The sequence below is a fragment of the Rhipicephalus microplus genome, chromosome 6 (assembly GCF_043290135.1).
Source record: "Rhipicephalus microplus isolate Deutch F79 chromosome 6, USDA_Rmic, whole genome shotgun sequence".
In the NCBI taxonomy this organism is placed as follows: Eukaryota; Metazoa; Arthropoda; class Arachnida; order Ixodida; family Ixodidae; genus Rhipicephalus; species Rhipicephalus microplus.
The window spans coordinates 85,813,700-85,830,630 of NC_134705.1; the positions used below are offsets into that span (position 1 = coordinate 85,813,700).

At 51.7% G+C, this 16,931-nt stretch overlaps 5 non-coding genes and 1 pseudogene across 5 annotated transcripts; all 6 read left to right on the plus strand.

Annotated features, from left to right (window-relative positions):
- The first annotated feature begins 890 nt into the window (after positions 1 to 890).
- LOC142766337 (U2 spliceosomal RNA) lies at positions 891 to 1,082 on the plus strand. Its single transcript, XR_012884505.1, has one exon. It is a non-coding gene; the product is annotated as a U2 spliceosomal RNA (small nuclear RNA).
- Positions 1,083 to 4,186: 3,104 nt separating this feature from the next.
- Positions 4,187 to 4,361, plus strand: LOC142766426 (U2 spliceosomal RNA; annotated as a pseudogene).
- A 2,342-nt stretch (positions 4,362 to 6,703) lies between these two features.
- On the plus strand, positions 6,704 to 6,895 carry LOC142766348 (U2 spliceosomal RNA). Its single transcript, XR_012884506.1, has one exon. It is a non-coding gene; the product is annotated as a U2 spliceosomal RNA (small nuclear RNA).
- Positions 6,896 to 9,237: 2,342 nt separating this feature from the next.
- On the plus strand, positions 9,238 to 9,429 carry LOC142766360 (U2 spliceosomal RNA). Its single transcript, XR_012884507.1, has one exon. It is a non-coding gene; the product is annotated as a U2 spliceosomal RNA (small nuclear RNA).
- A 2,342-nt stretch (positions 9,430 to 11,771) lies between these two features.
- Positions 11,772 to 11,963, plus strand: LOC142766371 (U2 spliceosomal RNA). The gene has a single exon (XR_012884508.1). It is a non-coding gene; the product is annotated as a U2 spliceosomal RNA (small nuclear RNA).
- Positions 11,964 to 14,305: 2,342 nt separating this feature from the next.
- LOC142766383 (U2 spliceosomal RNA) lies at positions 14,306 to 14,497 on the plus strand. The gene has a single exon (XR_012884511.1). It is a non-coding gene; the product is annotated as a U2 spliceosomal RNA (small nuclear RNA).
- Positions 14,498 to 16,931: the final 2,434 nt, after the last annotated feature.

The following is a 16,931-nucleotide window of genomic DNA, read 5'->3' on the forward strand; positions in this document are numbered from 1 at the left end:
CTCATGTCCGTCCGGCACGATCGACGGAGCGCCGCACCAGCGCCTCGTACACGCCACCATAGCACTCCTACCCCTCGGAATCAGCAAAACTCGGACGTTTTCGACCACGACAGACAGAACCTGCCGGCCCGTTGAACGCTTGAACGACATCGCAGCGGCAAGTCGCACACTCACGTTCCGTCACCCTCTGCCACATGATCCTTCATTCACCGGCTTCACAACCAACCCACGCGGTAGACGTTTCGCACGCATTCCCGGGTCTGCCTTTCACGGCAGGACCTTCGTCGACCTCGGTGCGGTGTTCCGACACGTCGGAACTTGCAAGGCATATGTTGAGCGTGCTGAAGCAGCCAAAGGCACCACCTTTTCACCTTTTTGCCGATGATTGTGGGCGTCGTTGCAGAGGCGTTGCTTGGGCAGCCGGCGTAGAAGCCATGTTGGATGGGTGACGTATTCACATTTTGCACAATCATTTTTTTTTTTTTTTTCCTTCCAGACTTTGGTGCTCGAGTTGGACATGTACACTATGCATCAGTTTTTAAAACAAGTGCTGTAGCATCTCTCGCGACATGCCTGATAATGTTCGCCGGCAAGCATTTGGTGTGACGTCATGGGCGCATAGAGAGTACGCATGCAAGCAAGCACGCGTGGCTTCGACCTCTGGGAAAAAGAAGGTTTCAGTTTTAACATGTTTGTAAGCGAAACTAGAAACTTCAAGCGGACTGGGGATAAAAGCAATGCCGTGAAGCCAGCGCTGCCGCTGTCGGTGCACAATGCTGGTTGTGCATGGGTGGACGTCGGAATTGCTTTGCTACTGTTTGCCCGGCTTTTGGCCAGAACTAAGTACGAGGTGTGAAAGAATGGATTTTAATTACGTGCTAATGAATTGCATCGCTTCTCGGCCTTTTGGCTAAGATCAAAGTGTAGTATCTGTTCTTATCAGCTTAATATCTGATACGGATCCTATTTGGATCCAAGATATTAAACTTATTTTTGTGATGCGGCGGAGTGCTTGAAGCTTGCTTCACCTCCGCCACGGGTTGGCCCGGTATTGCACTACCTCCGGGATCGGCCCACTCACCCCCTGCGGGGTGAGTTCGACAATAAATTCAATGATAGAAGGAGTGTTCGGATTTACCCATGATACCGGGGTAAACGGCGTGGGTGCGTCGAGTGTCCGAGACGGTGGCGGCACGCCGCCCCGGCTGACGCGGTATTCGCGTGCAGGGAGTGCGCTAGCTGTGTTTACACTTACGATTGCTCTGGGAAAATAAATGTTTCCGTGTGTATTTCATATATGGAGGGTCTCTTTTATTTTGTTATGTTCACACGTACATACTCAAGTTTCTTATTTTTTTTAACATTCCTACTCATATTAATAAAACTATTGAGGAAATTATCATTACTGTTTCGGAGGAAAGCTAGAAGTGTGTATACGATGTGTATGCATGTGCGATGTGTATGTATGTATGTGTGTAGAAGTGTGTATGTATGTGCCAAGCTATTTCCGCTTTTCGAATTCACCCGTTTCGCAACGAAAAATAAAAAAGCCTCTAGAAAATGGGGTTTGGTTGGTGTTTCTGTTTACAGTTGCAGTGGCAAGCGAAGGCATTTTTATTTCACATCTTCACGCGGCGTCTGAACCTGAAGACGCGTGCTCTCGCCACGTCTACGCATCTACACTATTCCCCATCACAAATTAAAATCGCAAAGAACGCCACAGGACCCACTCCGCACACACCTGCTGTACGGTGGAGCGGCAAAGCCCCGATGTGCTTTTCCTATGTCCACTGACCTTTGGGGTTTGACGTCCCAAAACCACCATATGATTATGGGAAAATTTCGACCACCTGGGGTTCTTTCACGTGCACCCTAATCTGAGCACAGGGAAATGCAGCCGCCGCGGCCGGGATTCGATCCCACCACCTGCGGGTCAGCAGCCGAGTACCTTACGGCCATCAGACCACCACGGCGGGCATCGCCTTGTTGATCAAACACTTCATTTCTGAACACCATCTCATACCAGCTCATCCACCGTTGGCTCTCGTTAATTACAACGAACATCCTCGCACGCTCACCTCAATGGAATTGCCAGTTGCTGGAAGTTCCAAGGAAATTGCGCACTAGACGTACGGACGCACCACGCACGTACCTGAAGCGACGTGGACCCCAGGACGCGTGAGATCACGCCCCGGGCGCGCTTTGCCTCCGTACCCACTCGTCACTCCTCACAGCTTCACTAAGCCGAGTATGTAGAAGTCGAAGAAGCAGAACAACAAACCAGCCAATCCCCCACAGTGGGTGTGAGCCACAAGTGAAGGTCAACAAAAACAAGCAACACCAGCGAGCGCAGTGACGAAGCTATCGTAATGGGGCGAAATAATCCACGAATATGGCTGCACGTTGACGCACGGTCGCATTTGTGCAACCACCCGTGTCTCCCGAAGACCGTCTGTCGCGAGTCTTCGACGAAAAGCGCAGGCGAGTACTTCTCCACTGATTTCCGCGACCACTTGACGACCGCCTTCGGCCGCCTCATGTCCGTCCGGCACGATCGACGGAGCGCCGCACCAGCGCCTCGTACACGCCACCATAGCACTCCTACCCCTCGGAATCAGCAAAACTCGGACGTTTTCGACCACGACAGACAGAACCTGCCGGCCCGTTGAACGCTTGAACGACATCGCAGCGGCAAGTCGCACACTCACGTTCCGTCACCCTCTGCCACATGATCCTTCATTCACCGGCTTCACAACCAACCCACGCGGTAGACGTTTCGCACGCATTCCCGGGTCTGCCTTTCACGGCAGGACCTTCGTCGACCTCGGTGCGGTGTTCCGACACGTCGGAACTTGCAAGGCATATGTTGAGCGTGCTGAAGCAGCCAAAGGCACCACCTTTTCACCTTTTTGCCGATGATTGTGGGCGTCGTTGCAGAGGCGTTGCTTGGGCAGCCGGCGTAGAAGCCATGTTGGATGGGTGACGTATTCACATTTTGCACAATCATTTTTTTTTTTTTTTTCCTTCCAGACTTTGGTGCTCGAGTTGGACATGTACACTATGCATCAGTTTTTAAAACAAGTGCTGTAGCATCTCTCGCGACATGCCTGATAATGTTCGCCGGCAAGCATTTGGTGTGACGTCATGGGCGCATAGAGAGTACGCATGCAAGCAAGCACGCGTGGCTTCGACCTCTGGGAAAAAGAAGGTTTCAGTTTTAACATGTTTGTAAGCGAAACTAGAAACTTCAAGCGGACTGGGGATAAAAGCAATGCCGTGAAGCCAGCGCTGCCGCTGTCGGTGCACAATGCTGGTTGTGCATGGGTGGACGTCGGAATTGCTTTGCTACTGTTTGCCCGGCTTTTGGCCAGAACTAAGTACGAGGTGTGAAAGAATGGATTTTAATTACGTGCTAATGAATTGCATCGCTTCTCGGCCTTTTGGCTAAGATCAAAGTGTAGTAGGCTAAGATCAAAGTGTAGTCCTACCTCTCGGGACTACATTTTTGGCCTTTGGGCCGGGGTTGGATGCCCCCCCTTGAGGGGGGACAACCCTTTTCACTCTTTTTTTTCTTTCTCCTCTCGCTTCTCTTTTCCCGCTTCCTTCTTACGCTTGCGGTGCATCCAAACCGGGTTCCTTCGGGAGCTGACTGGGCAGTTGCACCGCAACTTATACGTTCTTCCCCTGTCCTGAGGTCAGGGCGTGGGTCCAAACCCACCCCTGACCGCCTGGCCTCTCCAGCAGGACTGTCTGGGGTCTTTGGACCCGCGAAGGTGTTATGCCTGCGGGATCCGCTTGCGGCCTCTCTTCGGGGTGCGGCAGCAGGGGAGTGACGCTCCGCGGTGGGCAAAAGGCTCACCCCGCTATCACCGCTGTATTGAGCTATAAGCTCTGGGGTCGCTTGCTTAGCTGGCGGGTGGTCGCCCAAGGCGGCCTTCCCGACTAAGCCCAGGGTTCCCCGGCCCTGGGTGGACGTGCGGCTCAGCCCCTGCTCTGCCGGCCTGCTCCAATGCAGCTCCACCATGGCTCTAAGCCATGACGACTGGCCAAGCCCTTTGGTGAGAAAGGGTGGACGCTGGGGCAGCCGGTAGGGCGCCGCACCCTTGGTCAGGCCCGGTGGTCCCGGAGGTCCGGGCGGCCTTTGATCGGGCCAGCAAGGCCGAGACTTCTACTTCTCTCTTGTGTGCTGCCTCTTTTGACAACCTCACTCTGTTCTTATCAGCTTAATATCTGATACGGATCCTATTTGGATCCAAGATATTAAACTTATTTTTGTGATGCGGCGGAGTGCTTGAAGCTTGCTTCACCTCCGCCACGGGTTGGCCCGGTATTGCACTACCTCCGGGATCGGCCCACTCACCCCCTGCGGGGTGAGTTCGACAATAAATTCAATGATAGAAGGAGTGTTCGGATTTACCCATGATACCGGGGTAAACGGCGTGGGTGCGTCGAGTGTCCGAGACGGTGGCGGCACGCCGCCCCGGCTGACGCGGTATTCGCGTGCAGGGAGTGCGCTAGCTGTGTTTACACTTACGATTGCTCTGGGAAAATAAATGTTTCCGTGTGTATTTCATATATGGAGGGTCTCTTTTATTTTGTTATGTTCACACGTACATACTCAAGTTTCTTATTTTTTTTAACATTCCTACTCATATTAATAAAACTATTGAGGAAATTATCATTACTGTTTCGGAGGAAAGCTAGAAGTGTGTATACGATGTGTATGCATGTGCGATGTGTATGTATGTATGTGTGTAGAAGTGTGTATGTATGTGCCAAGCTATTTCCGCTTTTCGAATTCACCCGTTTCGCAACGAAAAATAAAAAAGCCTCTAGAAAATGGGGTTTGGTTGGTGTTTCTGTTTACAGTTGCAGTGGCAAGCGAAGGCATTTTTATTTCACATCTTCACGCGGCGTCTGAACCTGAAGACGCGTGCTCTCGCCACGTCTACGCATCTACACTATTCCCCATCACAAATTAAAATCGCAAAGAACGCCACAGGACCCACTCCGCACACACCTGCTGTACGGTGGAGCGGCAAAGCCCCGATGTGCTTTTCCTATGTCCACTGACCTTTGGGGTTTGACGTCCCAAAACCACCATATGATTATGGGAAAATTTCGACCACCTGGGGTTCTTTCACGTGCACCCTAATCTGAGCACAGGGAAATGCAGCCGCCGCGGCCGGGATTCGATCCCACCACCTGCGGGTCAGCAGCCGAGTACCTTACGGCCATCAGACCACCACGGCGGGCATCGCCTTGTTGATCAAACACTTCATTTCTGAACACCATCTCATACCAGCTCATCCACCGTTGGCTCTCGTTAATTACAACGAACATCCTCGCACGCTCACCTCAATGGAATTGCCAGTTGCTGGAAGTTCCAAGGAAATTGCGCACTAGACGTACGGACGCACCACGCACGTACCTGAAGCGACGTGGACCCCAGGACGCGTGAGATCACGCCCCGGGCGCGCTTTGCCTCCGTACCCACTCGTCACTCCTCACAGCTTCACTAAGCCGAGTATGTAGAAGTCGAAGAAGCAGAACAACAAACCAGCCAATCCCCCACAGTGGGTGTGAGCCACAAGTGAAGGTCAACAAAAACAAGCAACACCAGCGAGCGCAGTGACGAAGCTATCGTAATGGGGCGAAATAATCCACGAATATGGCTGCACGTTGACGCACGGTCGCATTTGTGCAACCACCCGTGTCTCCCGAAGACCGTCTGTCGCGAGTCTTCGACGAAAAGCGCAGGCGAGTACTTCTCCACTGATTTCCGCGACCACTTGACGACCGCCTTCGGCCGCCTCATGTCCGTCCGGCACGATCGACGGAGCGCCGCACCAGCGCCTCGTACACGCCACCATAGCACTCCTACCCCTCGGAATCAGCAAAACTCGGACGTTTTCGACCACGACAGACAGAACCTGCCGGCCCGTTGAACGCTTGAACGACATCGCAGCGGCAAGTCGCACACTCACGTTCCGTCACCCTCTGCCACATGATCCTTCATTCACCGGCTTCACAACCAACCCACGCGGTAGACGTTTCGCACGCATTCCCGGGTCTGCCTTTCACGGCAGGACCTTCGTCGACCTCGGTGCGGTGTTCCGACACGTCGGAACTTGCAAGGCATATGTTGAGCGTGCTGAAGCAGCCAAAGGCACCACCTTTTCACCTTTTTGCCGATGATTGTGGGCGTCGTTGCAGAGGCGTTGCTTGGGCAGCCGGCGTAGAAGCCATGTTGGATGGGTGACGTATTCACATTTTGCACAATCATTTTTTTTTTTTTTTTCCTTCCAGACTTTGGTGCTCGAGTTGGACATGTACACTATGCATCAGTTTTTAAAACAAGTGCTGTAGCATCTCTCGCGACATGCCTGATAATGTTCGCCGGCAAGCATTTGGTGTGACGTCATGGGCGCATAGAGAGTACGCATGCAAGCAAGCACGCGTGGCTTCGACCTCTGGGAAAAAGAAGGTTTCAGTTTTAACATGTTTGTAAGCGAAACTAGAAACTTCAAGCGGACTGGGGATAAAAGCAATGCCGTGAAGCCAGCGCTGCCGCTGTCGGTGCACAATGCTGGTTGTGCATGGGTGGACGTCGGAATTGCTTTGCTACTGTTTGCCCGGCTTTTGGCCAGAACTAAGTACGAGGTGTGAAAGAATGGATTTTAATTACGTGCTAATGAATTGCATCGCTTCTCGGCCTTTTGGCTAAGATCAAAGTGTAGTATCTGTTCTTATCAGCTTAATATCTGATACGGATCCTATTTGGATCCAAGATATTAAACTTATTTTTGTGATGCGGCGGAGTGCTTGAAGCTTGCTTCACCTCCGCCACGGGTTGGCCCGGTATTGCACTACCTCCGGGATCGGCCCACTCACCCCCTGCGGGGTGAGTTCGACAATAAATTCAATGATAGAAGGAGTGTTCGGATTTACCCATGATACCGGGGTAAACGGCGTGGGTGCGTCGAGTGTCCGAGACGGTGGCGGCACGCCGCCCCGGCTGACGCGGTATTCGCGTGCAGGGAGTGCGCTAGCTGTGTTTACACTTACGATTGCTCTGGGAAAATAAATGTTTCCGTGTGTATTTCATATATGGAGGGTCTCTTTTATTTTGTTATGTTCACACGTACATACTCAAGTTTCTTATTTTTTTTAACATTCCTACTCATATTAATAAAACTATTGAGGAAATTATCATTACTGTTTCGGAGGAAAGCTAGAAGTGTGTATACGATGTGTATGCATGTGCGATGTGTATGTATGTATGTGTGTAGAAGTGTGTATGTATGTGCCAAGCTATTTCCGCTTTTCGAATTCACCCGTTTCGCAACGAAAAATAAAAAAGCCTCTAGAAAATGGGGTTTGGTTGGTGTTTCTGTTTACAGTTGCAGTGGCAAGCGAAGGCATTTTTATTTCACATCTTCACGCGGCGTCTGAACCTGAAGACGCGTGCTCTCGCCACGTCTACGCATCTACACTATTCCCCATCACAAATTAAAATCGCAAAGAACGCCACAGGACCCACTCCGCACACACCTGCTGTACGGTGGAGCGGCAAAGCCCCGATGTGCTTTTCCTATGTCCACTGACCTTTGGGGTTTGACGTCCCAAAACCACCATATGATTATGGGAAAATTTCGACCACCTGGGGTTCTTTCACGTGCACCCTAATCTGAGCACAGGGAAATGCAGCCGCCGCGGCCGGGATTCGATCCCACCACCTGCGGGTCAGCAGCCGAGTACCTTACGGCCATCAGACCACCACGGCGGGCATCGCCTTGTTGATCAAACACTTCATTTCTGAACACCATCTCATACCAGCTCATCCACCGTTGGCTCTCGTTAATTACAACGAACATCCTCGCACGCTCACCTCAATGGAATTGCCAGTTGCTGGAAGTTCCAAGGAAATTGCGCACTAGACGTACGGACGCACCACGCACGTACCTGAAGCGACGTGGACCCCAGGACGCGTGAGATCACGCCCCGGGCGCGCTTTGCCTCCGTACCCACTCGTCACTCCTCACAGCTTCACTAAGCCGAGTATGTAGAAGTCGAAGAAGCAGAACAACAAACCAGCCAATCCCCCACAGTGGGTGTGAGCCACAAGTGAAGGTCAACAAAAACAAGCAACACCAGCGAGCGCAGTGACGAAGCTATCGTAATGGGGCGAAATAATCCACGAATATGGCTGCACGTTGACGCACGGTCGCATTTGTGCAACCACCCGTGTCTCCCGAAGACCGTCTGTCGCGAGTCTTCGACGAAAAGCGCAGGCGAGTACTTCTCCACTGATTTCCGCGACCACTTGACGACCGCCTTCGGCCGCCTCATGTCCGTCCGGCACGATCGACGGAGCGCCGCACCAGCGCCTCGTACACGCCACCATAGCACTCCTACCCCTCGGAATCAGCAAAACTCGGACGTTTTCGACCACGACAGACAGAACCTGCCGGCCCGTTGAACGCTTGAACGACATCGCAGCGGCAAGTCGCACACTCACGTTCCGTCACCCTCTGCCACATGATCCTTCATTCACCGGCTTCACAACCAACCCACGCGGTAGACGTTTCGCACGCATTCCCGGGTCTGCCTTTCACGGCAGGACCTTCGTCGACCTCGGTGCGGTGTTCCGACACGTCGGAACTTGCAAGGCATATGTTGAGCGTGCTGAAGCAGCCAAAGGCACCACCTTTTCACCTTTTTGCCGATGATTGTGGGCGTCGTTGCAGAGGCGTTGCTTGGGCAGCCGGCGTAGAAGCCATGTTGGATGGGTGACGTATTCACATTTTGCACAATCATTTTTTTTTTTTTTTTCCTTCCAGACTTTGGTGCTCGAGTTGGACATGTACACTATGCATCAGTTTTTAAAACAAGTGCTGTAGCATCTCTCGCGACATGCCTGATAATGTTCGCCGGCAAGCATTTGGTGTGACGTCATGGGCGCATAGAGAGTACGCATGCAAGCAAGCACGCGTGGCTTCGACCTCTGGGAAAAAGAAGGTTTCAGTTTTAACATGTTTGTAAGCGAAACTAGAAACTTCAAGCGGACTGGGGATAAAAGCAATGCCGTGAAGCCAGCGCTGCCGCTGTCGGTGCACAATGCTGGTTGTGCATGGGTGGACGTCGGAATTGCTTTGCTACTGTTTGCCCGGCTTTTGGCCAGAACTAAGTACGAGGTGTGAAAGAATGGATTTTAATTACGTGCTAATGAATTGCATCGCTTCTCGGCCTTTTGGCTAAGATCAAAGTGTAGTATCTGTTCTTATCAGCTTAATATCTGATACGGATCCTATTTGGATCCAAGATATTAAACTTATTTTTGTGATGCGGCGGAGTGCTTGAAGCTTGCTTCACCTCCGCCACGGGTTGGCCCGGTATTGCACTACCTCCGGGATCGGCCCACTCACCCCCTGCGGGGTGAGTTCGACAATAAATTCAATGATAGAAGGAGTGTTCGGATTTACCCATGATACCGGGGTAAACGGCGTGGGTGCGTCGAGTGTCCGAGACGGTGGCGGCACGCCGCCCCGGCTGACGCGGTATTCGCGTGCAGGGAGTGCGCTAGCTGTGTTTACACTTACGATTGCTCTGGGAAAATAAATGTTTCCGTGTGTATTTCATATATGGAGGGTCTCTTTTATTTTGTTATGTTCACACGTACATACTCAAGTTTCTTATTTTTTTTAACATTCCTACTCATATTAATAAAACTATTGAGGAAATTATCATTACTGTTTCGGAGGAAAGCTAGAAGTGTGTATACGATGTGTATGCATGTGCGATGTGTATGTATGTATGTGTGTAGAAGTGTGTATGTATGTGCCAAGCTATTTCCGCTTTTCGAATTCACCCGTTTCGCAACGAAAAATAAAAAAGCCTCTAGAAAATGGGGTTTGGTTGGTGTTTCTGTTTACAGTTGCAGTGGCAAGCGAAGGCATTTTTATTTCACATCTTCACGCGGCGTCTGAACCTGAAGACGCGTGCTCTCGCCACGTCTACGCATCTACACTATTCCCCATCACAAATTAAAATCGCAAAGAACGCCACAGGACCCACTCCGCACACACCTGCTGTACGGTGGAGCGGCAAAGCCCCGATGTGCTTTTCCTATGTCCACTGACCTTTGGGGTTTGACGTCCCAAAACCACCATATGATTATGGGAAAATTTCGACCACCTGGGGTTCTTTCACGTGCACCCTAATCTGAGCACAGGGAAATGCAGCCGCCGCGGCCGGGATTCGATCCCACCACCTGCGGGTCAGCAGCCGAGTACCTTACGGCCATCAGACCACCACGGCGGGCATCGCCTTGTTGATCAAACACTTCATTTCTGAACACCATCTCATACCAGCTCATCCACCGTTGGCTCTCGTTAATTACAACGAACATCCTCGCACGCTCACCTCAATGGAATTGCCAGTTGCTGGAAGTTCCAAGGAAATTGCGCACTAGACGTACGGACGCACCACGCACGTACCTGAAGCGACGTGGACCCCAGGACGCGTGAGATCACGCCCCGGGCGCGCTTTGCCTCCGTACCCACTCGTCACTCCTCACAGCTTCACTAAGCCGAGTATGTAGAAGTCGAAGAAGCAGAACAACAAACCAGCCAATCCCCCACAGTGGGTGTGAGCCACAAGTGAAGGTCAACAAAAACAAGCAACACCAGCGAGCGCAGTGACGAAGCTATCGTAATGGGGCGAAATAATCCACGAATATGGCTGCACGTTGACGCACGGTCGCATTTGTGCAACCACCCGTGTCTCCCGAAGACCGTCTGTCGCGAGTCTTCGACGAAAAGCGCAGGCGAGTACTTCTCCACTGATTTCCGCGACCACTTGACGACCGCCTTCGGCCGCCTCATGTCCGTCCGGCACGATCGACGGAGCGCCGCACCAGCGCCTCGTACACGCCACCATAGCACTCCTACCCCTCGGAATCAGCAAAACTCGGACGTTTTCGACCACGACAGACAGAACCTGCCGGCCCGTTGAACGCTTGAACGACATCGCAGCGGCAAGTCGCACACTCACGTTCCGTCACCCTCTGCCACATGATCCTTCATTCACCGGCTTCACAACCAACCCACGCGGTAGACGTTTCGCACGCATTCCCGGGTCTGCCTTTCACGGCAGGACCTTCGTCGACCTCGGTGCGGTGTTCCGACACGTCGGAACTTGCAAGGCATATGTTGAGCGTGCTGAAGCAGCCAAAGGCACCACCTTTTCACCTTTTTGCCGATGATTGTGGGCGTCGTTGCAGAGGCGTTGCTTGGGCAGCCGGCGTAGAAGCCATGTTGGATGGGTGACGTATTCACATTTTGCACAATCATTTTTTTTTTTTTTTTCCTTCCAGACTTTGGTGCTCGAGTTGGACATGTACACTATGCATCAGTTTTTAAAACAAGTGCTGTAGCATCTCTCGCGACATGCCTGATAATGTTCGCCGGCAAGCATTTGGTGTGACGTCATGGGCGCATAGAGAGTACGCATGCAAGCAAGCACGCGTGGCTTCGACCTCTGGGAAAAAGAAGGTTTCAGTTTTAACATGTTTGTAAGCGAAACTAGAAACTTCAAGCGGACTGGGGATAAAAGCAATGCCGTGAAGCCAGCGCTGCCGCTGTCGGTGCACAATGCTGGTTGTGCATGGGTGGACGTCGGAATTGCTTTGCTACTGTTTGCCCGGCTTTTGGCCAGAACTAAGTACGAGGTGTGAAAGAATGGATTTTAATTACGTGCTAATGAATTGCATCGCTTCTCGGCCTTTTGGCTAAGATCAAAGTGTAGTATCTGTTCTTATCAGCTTAATATCTGATACGGATCCTATTTGGATCCAAGATATTAAACTTATTTTTGTGATGCGGCGGAGTGCTTGAAGCTTGCTTCACCTCCGCCACGGGTTGGCCCGGTATTGCACTACCTCCGGGATCGGCCCACTCACCCCCTGCGGGGTGAGTTCGACAATAAATTCAATGATAGAAGGAGTGTTCGGATTTACCCATGATACCGGGGTAAACGGCGTGGGTGCGTCGAGTGTCCGAGACGGTGGCGGCACGCCGCCCCGGCTGACGCGGTATTCGCGTGCAGGGAGTGCGCTAGCTGTGTTTACACTTACGATTGCTCTGGGAAAATAAATGTTTCCGTGTGTATTTCATATATGGAGGGTCTCTTTTATTTTGTTATGTTCACACGTACATACTCAAGTTTCTTATTTTTTTTAACATTCCTACTCATATTAATAAAACTATTGAGGAAATTATCATTACTGTTTCGGAGGAAAGCTAGAAGTGTGTATACGATGTGTATGCATGTGCGATGTGTATGTATGTATGTGTGTAGAAGTGTGTATGTATGTGCCAAGCTATTTCCGCTTTTCGAATTCACCCGTTTCGCAACGAAAAATAAAAAAGCCTCTAGAAAATGGGGTTTGGTTGGTGTTTCTGTTTACAGTTGCAGTGGCAAGCGAAGGCATTTTTATTTCACATCTTCACGCGGCGTCTGAACCTGAAGACGCGTGCTCTCGCCACGTCTACGCATCTACACTATTCCCCATCACAAATTAAAATCGCAAAGAACGCCACAGGACCCACTCCGCACACACCTGCTGTACGGTGGAGCGGCAAAGCCCCGATGTGCTTTTCCTATGTCCACTGACCTTTGGGGTTTGACGTCCCAAAACCACCATATGATTATGGGAAAATTTCGACCACCTGGGGTTCTTTCACGTGCACCCTAATCTGAGCACAGGGAAATGCAGCCGCCGCGGCCGGGATTCGATCCCACCACCTGCGGGTCAGCAGCCGAGTACCTTACGGCCATCAGACCACCACGGCGGGCATCGCCTTGTTGATCAAACACTTCATTTCTGAACACCATCTCATACCAGCTCATCCACCGTTGGCTCTCGTTAATTACAACGAACATCCTCGCACGCTCACCTCAATGGAATTGCCAGTTGCTGGAAGTTCCAAGGAAATTGCGCACTAGACGTACGGACGCACCACGCACGTACCTGAAGCGACGTGGACCCCAGGACGCGTGAGATCACGCCCCGGGCGCGCTTTGCCTCCGTACCCACTCGTCACTCCTCACAGCTTCACTAAGCCGAGTATGTAGAAGTCGAAGAAGCAGAACAACAAACCAGCCAATCCCCCACAGTGGGTGTGAGCCACAAGTGAAGGTCAACAAAAACAAGCAACACCAGCGAGCGCAGTGACGAAGCTATCGTAATGGGGCGAAATAATCCACGAATATGGCTGCACGTTGACGCACGGTCGCATTTGTGCAACCACCCGTGTCTCCCGAAGACCGTCTGTCGCGAGTCTTCGACGAAAAGCGCAGGCGAGTACTTCTCCACTGATTTCCGCGACCACTTGACGACCGCCTTCGGCCGCCTCATGTCCGTCCGGCACGATCGACGGAGCGCCGCACCAGCGCCTCGTACACGCCACCATAGCACTCCTACCCCTCGGAATCAGCAAAACTCGGACGTTTTCGACCACGACAGACAGAACCTGCCGGCCCGTTGAACGCTTGAACGACATCGCAGCGGCAAGTCGCACACTCACGTTCCGTCACCCTCTGCCACATGATCCTTCATTCACCGGCTTCACAACCAACCCACGCGGTAGACGTTTCGCACGCATTCCCGGGTCTGCCTTTCACGGCAGGACCTTCGTCGACCTCGGTGCGGTGTTCCGACACGTCGGAACTTGCAAGGCATATGTTGAGCGTGCTGAAGCAGCCAAAGGCACCACCTTTTCACCTTTTTGCCGATGATTGTGGGCGTCGTTGCAGAGGCGTTGCTTGGGCAGCCGGCGTAGAAGCCATGTTGGATGGGTGACGTATTCACATTTTGCACAATCATTTTTTTTTTTTTTTTCCTTCCAGACTTTGGTGCTCGAGTTGGACATGTACACTATGCATCAGTTTTTAAAACAAGTGCTGTAGCATCTCTCGCGACATGCCTGATAATGTTCGCCGGCAAGCATTTGGTGTGACGTCATGGGCGCATAGAGAGTACGCATGCAAGCAAGCACGCGTGGCTTCGACCTCTGGGAAAAAGAAGGTTTCAGTTTTAACATGTTTGTAAGCGAAACTAGAAACTTCAAGCGGACTGGGGATAAAAGCAATGCCGTGAAGCCAGCGCTGCCGCTGTCGGTGCACAATGCTGGTTGTGCATGGGTGGACGTCGGAATTGCTTTGCTACTGTTTGCCCGGCTTTTGGCCAGAACTAAGTACGAGGTGTGAAAGAATGGATTTTAATTACGTGCTAATGAATTGCATCGCTTCTCGGCCTTTTGGCTAAGATCAAAGTGTAGTATCTGTTCTTATCAGCTTAATATCTGATACGGATCCTATTTGGATCCAAGATATTAAACTTATTTTTGTGATGCGGCGGAGTGCTTGAAGCTTGCTTCACCTCCGCCACGGGTTGGCCCGGTATTGCACTACCTCCGGGATCGGCCCACTCACCCCCTGCGGGGTGAGTTCGACAATAAATTCAATGATAGAAGGAGTGTTCGGATTTACCCATGATACCGGGGTAAACGGCGTGGGTGCGTCGAGTGTCCGAGACGGTGGCGGCACGCCGCCCCGGCTGACGCGGTATTCGCGTGCAGGGAGTGCGCTAGCTGTGTTTACACTTACGATTGCTCTGGGAAAATAAATGTTTCCGTGTGTATTTCATATATGGAGGGTCTCTTTTATTTTGTTATGTTCACACGTACATACTCAAGTTTCTTATTTTTTTTAACATTCCTACTCATATTAATAAAACTATTGAGGAAATTATCATTACTGTTTCGGAGGAAAGCTAGAAGTGTGTATACGATGTGTATGCATGTGCGATGTGTATGTATGTATGTGTGTAGAAGTGTGTATGTATGTGCCAAGCTATTTCCGCTTTTCGAATTCACCCGTTTCGCAACGAAAAATAAAAAAGCCTCTAGAAAATGGGGTTTGGTTGGTGTTTCTGTTTACAGTTGCAGTGGCAAGCGAAGGCATTTTTATTTCACATCTTCACGCGGCGTCTGAACCTGAAGACGCGTGCTCTCGCCACGTCTACGCATCTACACTATTCCCCATCACAAATTAAAATCGCAAAGAACGCCACAGGACCCACTCCGCACACACCTGCTGTACGGTGGAGCGGCAAAGCCCCGATGTGCTTTTCCTATGTCCACTGACCTTTGGGGTTTGACGTCCCAAAACCACCATATGATTATGGGAAAATTTCGACCACCTGGGGTTCTTTCACGTGCACCCTAATCTGAGCACAGGGAAATGCAGCCGCCGCGGCCGGGATTCGATCCCACCACCTGCGGGTCAGCAGCCGAGTACCTTACGGCCATCAGACCACCACGGCGGGCATCGCCTTGTTGATCAAACACTTCATTTCTGAACACCATCTCATACCAGCTCATCCACCGTTGGCTCTCGTTAATTACAACGAACATCCTCGCACGCTCACCTCAATGGAATTGCCAGTTGCTGGAAGTTCCAAGGAAATTGCGCACTAGACGTACGGACGCACCACGCACGTACCTGAAGCGACGTGGACCCCAGGACGCGTGAGATCACGCCCCGGGCGCGCTTTGCCTCCGTACCCACTCGTCACTCCTCACAGCTTCACTAAGCCGAGTATGTAGAAGTCGAAGAAGCAGAACAACAAACCAGCCAATCCCCCACAGTGGGTGTGAGCCACAAGTGAAGGTCAACAAAAACAAGCAACACCAGCGAGCGCAGTGACGAAGCTATCGTAATGGGGCGAAATAATCCACGAATATGGCTGCACGTTGACGCACGGTCGCATTTGTGCAACCACCCGTGTCTCCCGAAGACCGTCTGTCGCGAGTCTTCGACGAAAAGCGCAGGCGAGTACTTCTCCACTGATTTCCGCGACCACTTGACGACCGCCTTCGGCCGCCTCATGTCCGTCCGGCACGATCGACGGAGCGCCGCACCAGCGCCTCGTACACGCCACCATAGCACTCCTACCCCTCGGAATCAGCAAAACTCGGACGTTTTCGACCACGACAGACAGAACCTGCCGGCCCGTTGAACGCTTGAACGACATCGCAGCGGCAAGTCGCACACTCACGTTCCGTCACCCTCTGCCACATGATCCTTCATTCACCGGCTTCACAACCAACCCACGCGGTAGACGTTTCGCACGCATTCCCGGGTCTGCCTTTCACGGCAGGACCTTCGTCGACCTCGGTGCGGTGTTCCGACACGTCGGAACTTGCAAGGCATATGTTGAGCGTGCTGAAGCAGCCAAAGGCACCACCTTTTCACCTTTTTGCCGATGATTGTGGGCGTCGTTGCAGAGGCGTTGCTTGGGCAGCCGGCGTAGAAGCCATGTTGGATGGGTGACGTATTCACATTTTGCACAATCATTTTTTTTTTTTTTTTCCTTCCAGACTTTGGTGCTCGAGTTGGACATGTACACTATGCATCAGTTTTTAAAACAAGTGCTGTAGCATCTCTCGCGACATGCCTGATAATGTTCGCCGGCAAGCATTTGGTGTGACGTCATGGGCGCATAGAGAGTACGCATGCAAGCAAGCACGCGTGGCTTCGACCTCTGGGAAAAAGAAGGTTTCAGTTTTAACATGTTTGTAAGCGAAACTAGAAACTTCAAGCGGACTGGGGATAAAAGCAATGCCGTGAAGCCAGCGCTGCCGCTGTCGGTGCACAATGCTGGTTGTGCATGGGTGGACGTCGGAATTGCTTTGCTACTGTTTGCCCGGCTTTTGGCCAGAACTAAGTACGAGGTGTGAAAGAATGGATTTTAATTACGTGCTAATGAATTGCATCGCTTCTCGGCCTTTTGGCTAAGATCAAAGTGTAGTAGGCTAAGATCAAAGTGTAGTCCTACCTCTCGGGACTACATTTTTGGCCTTTGG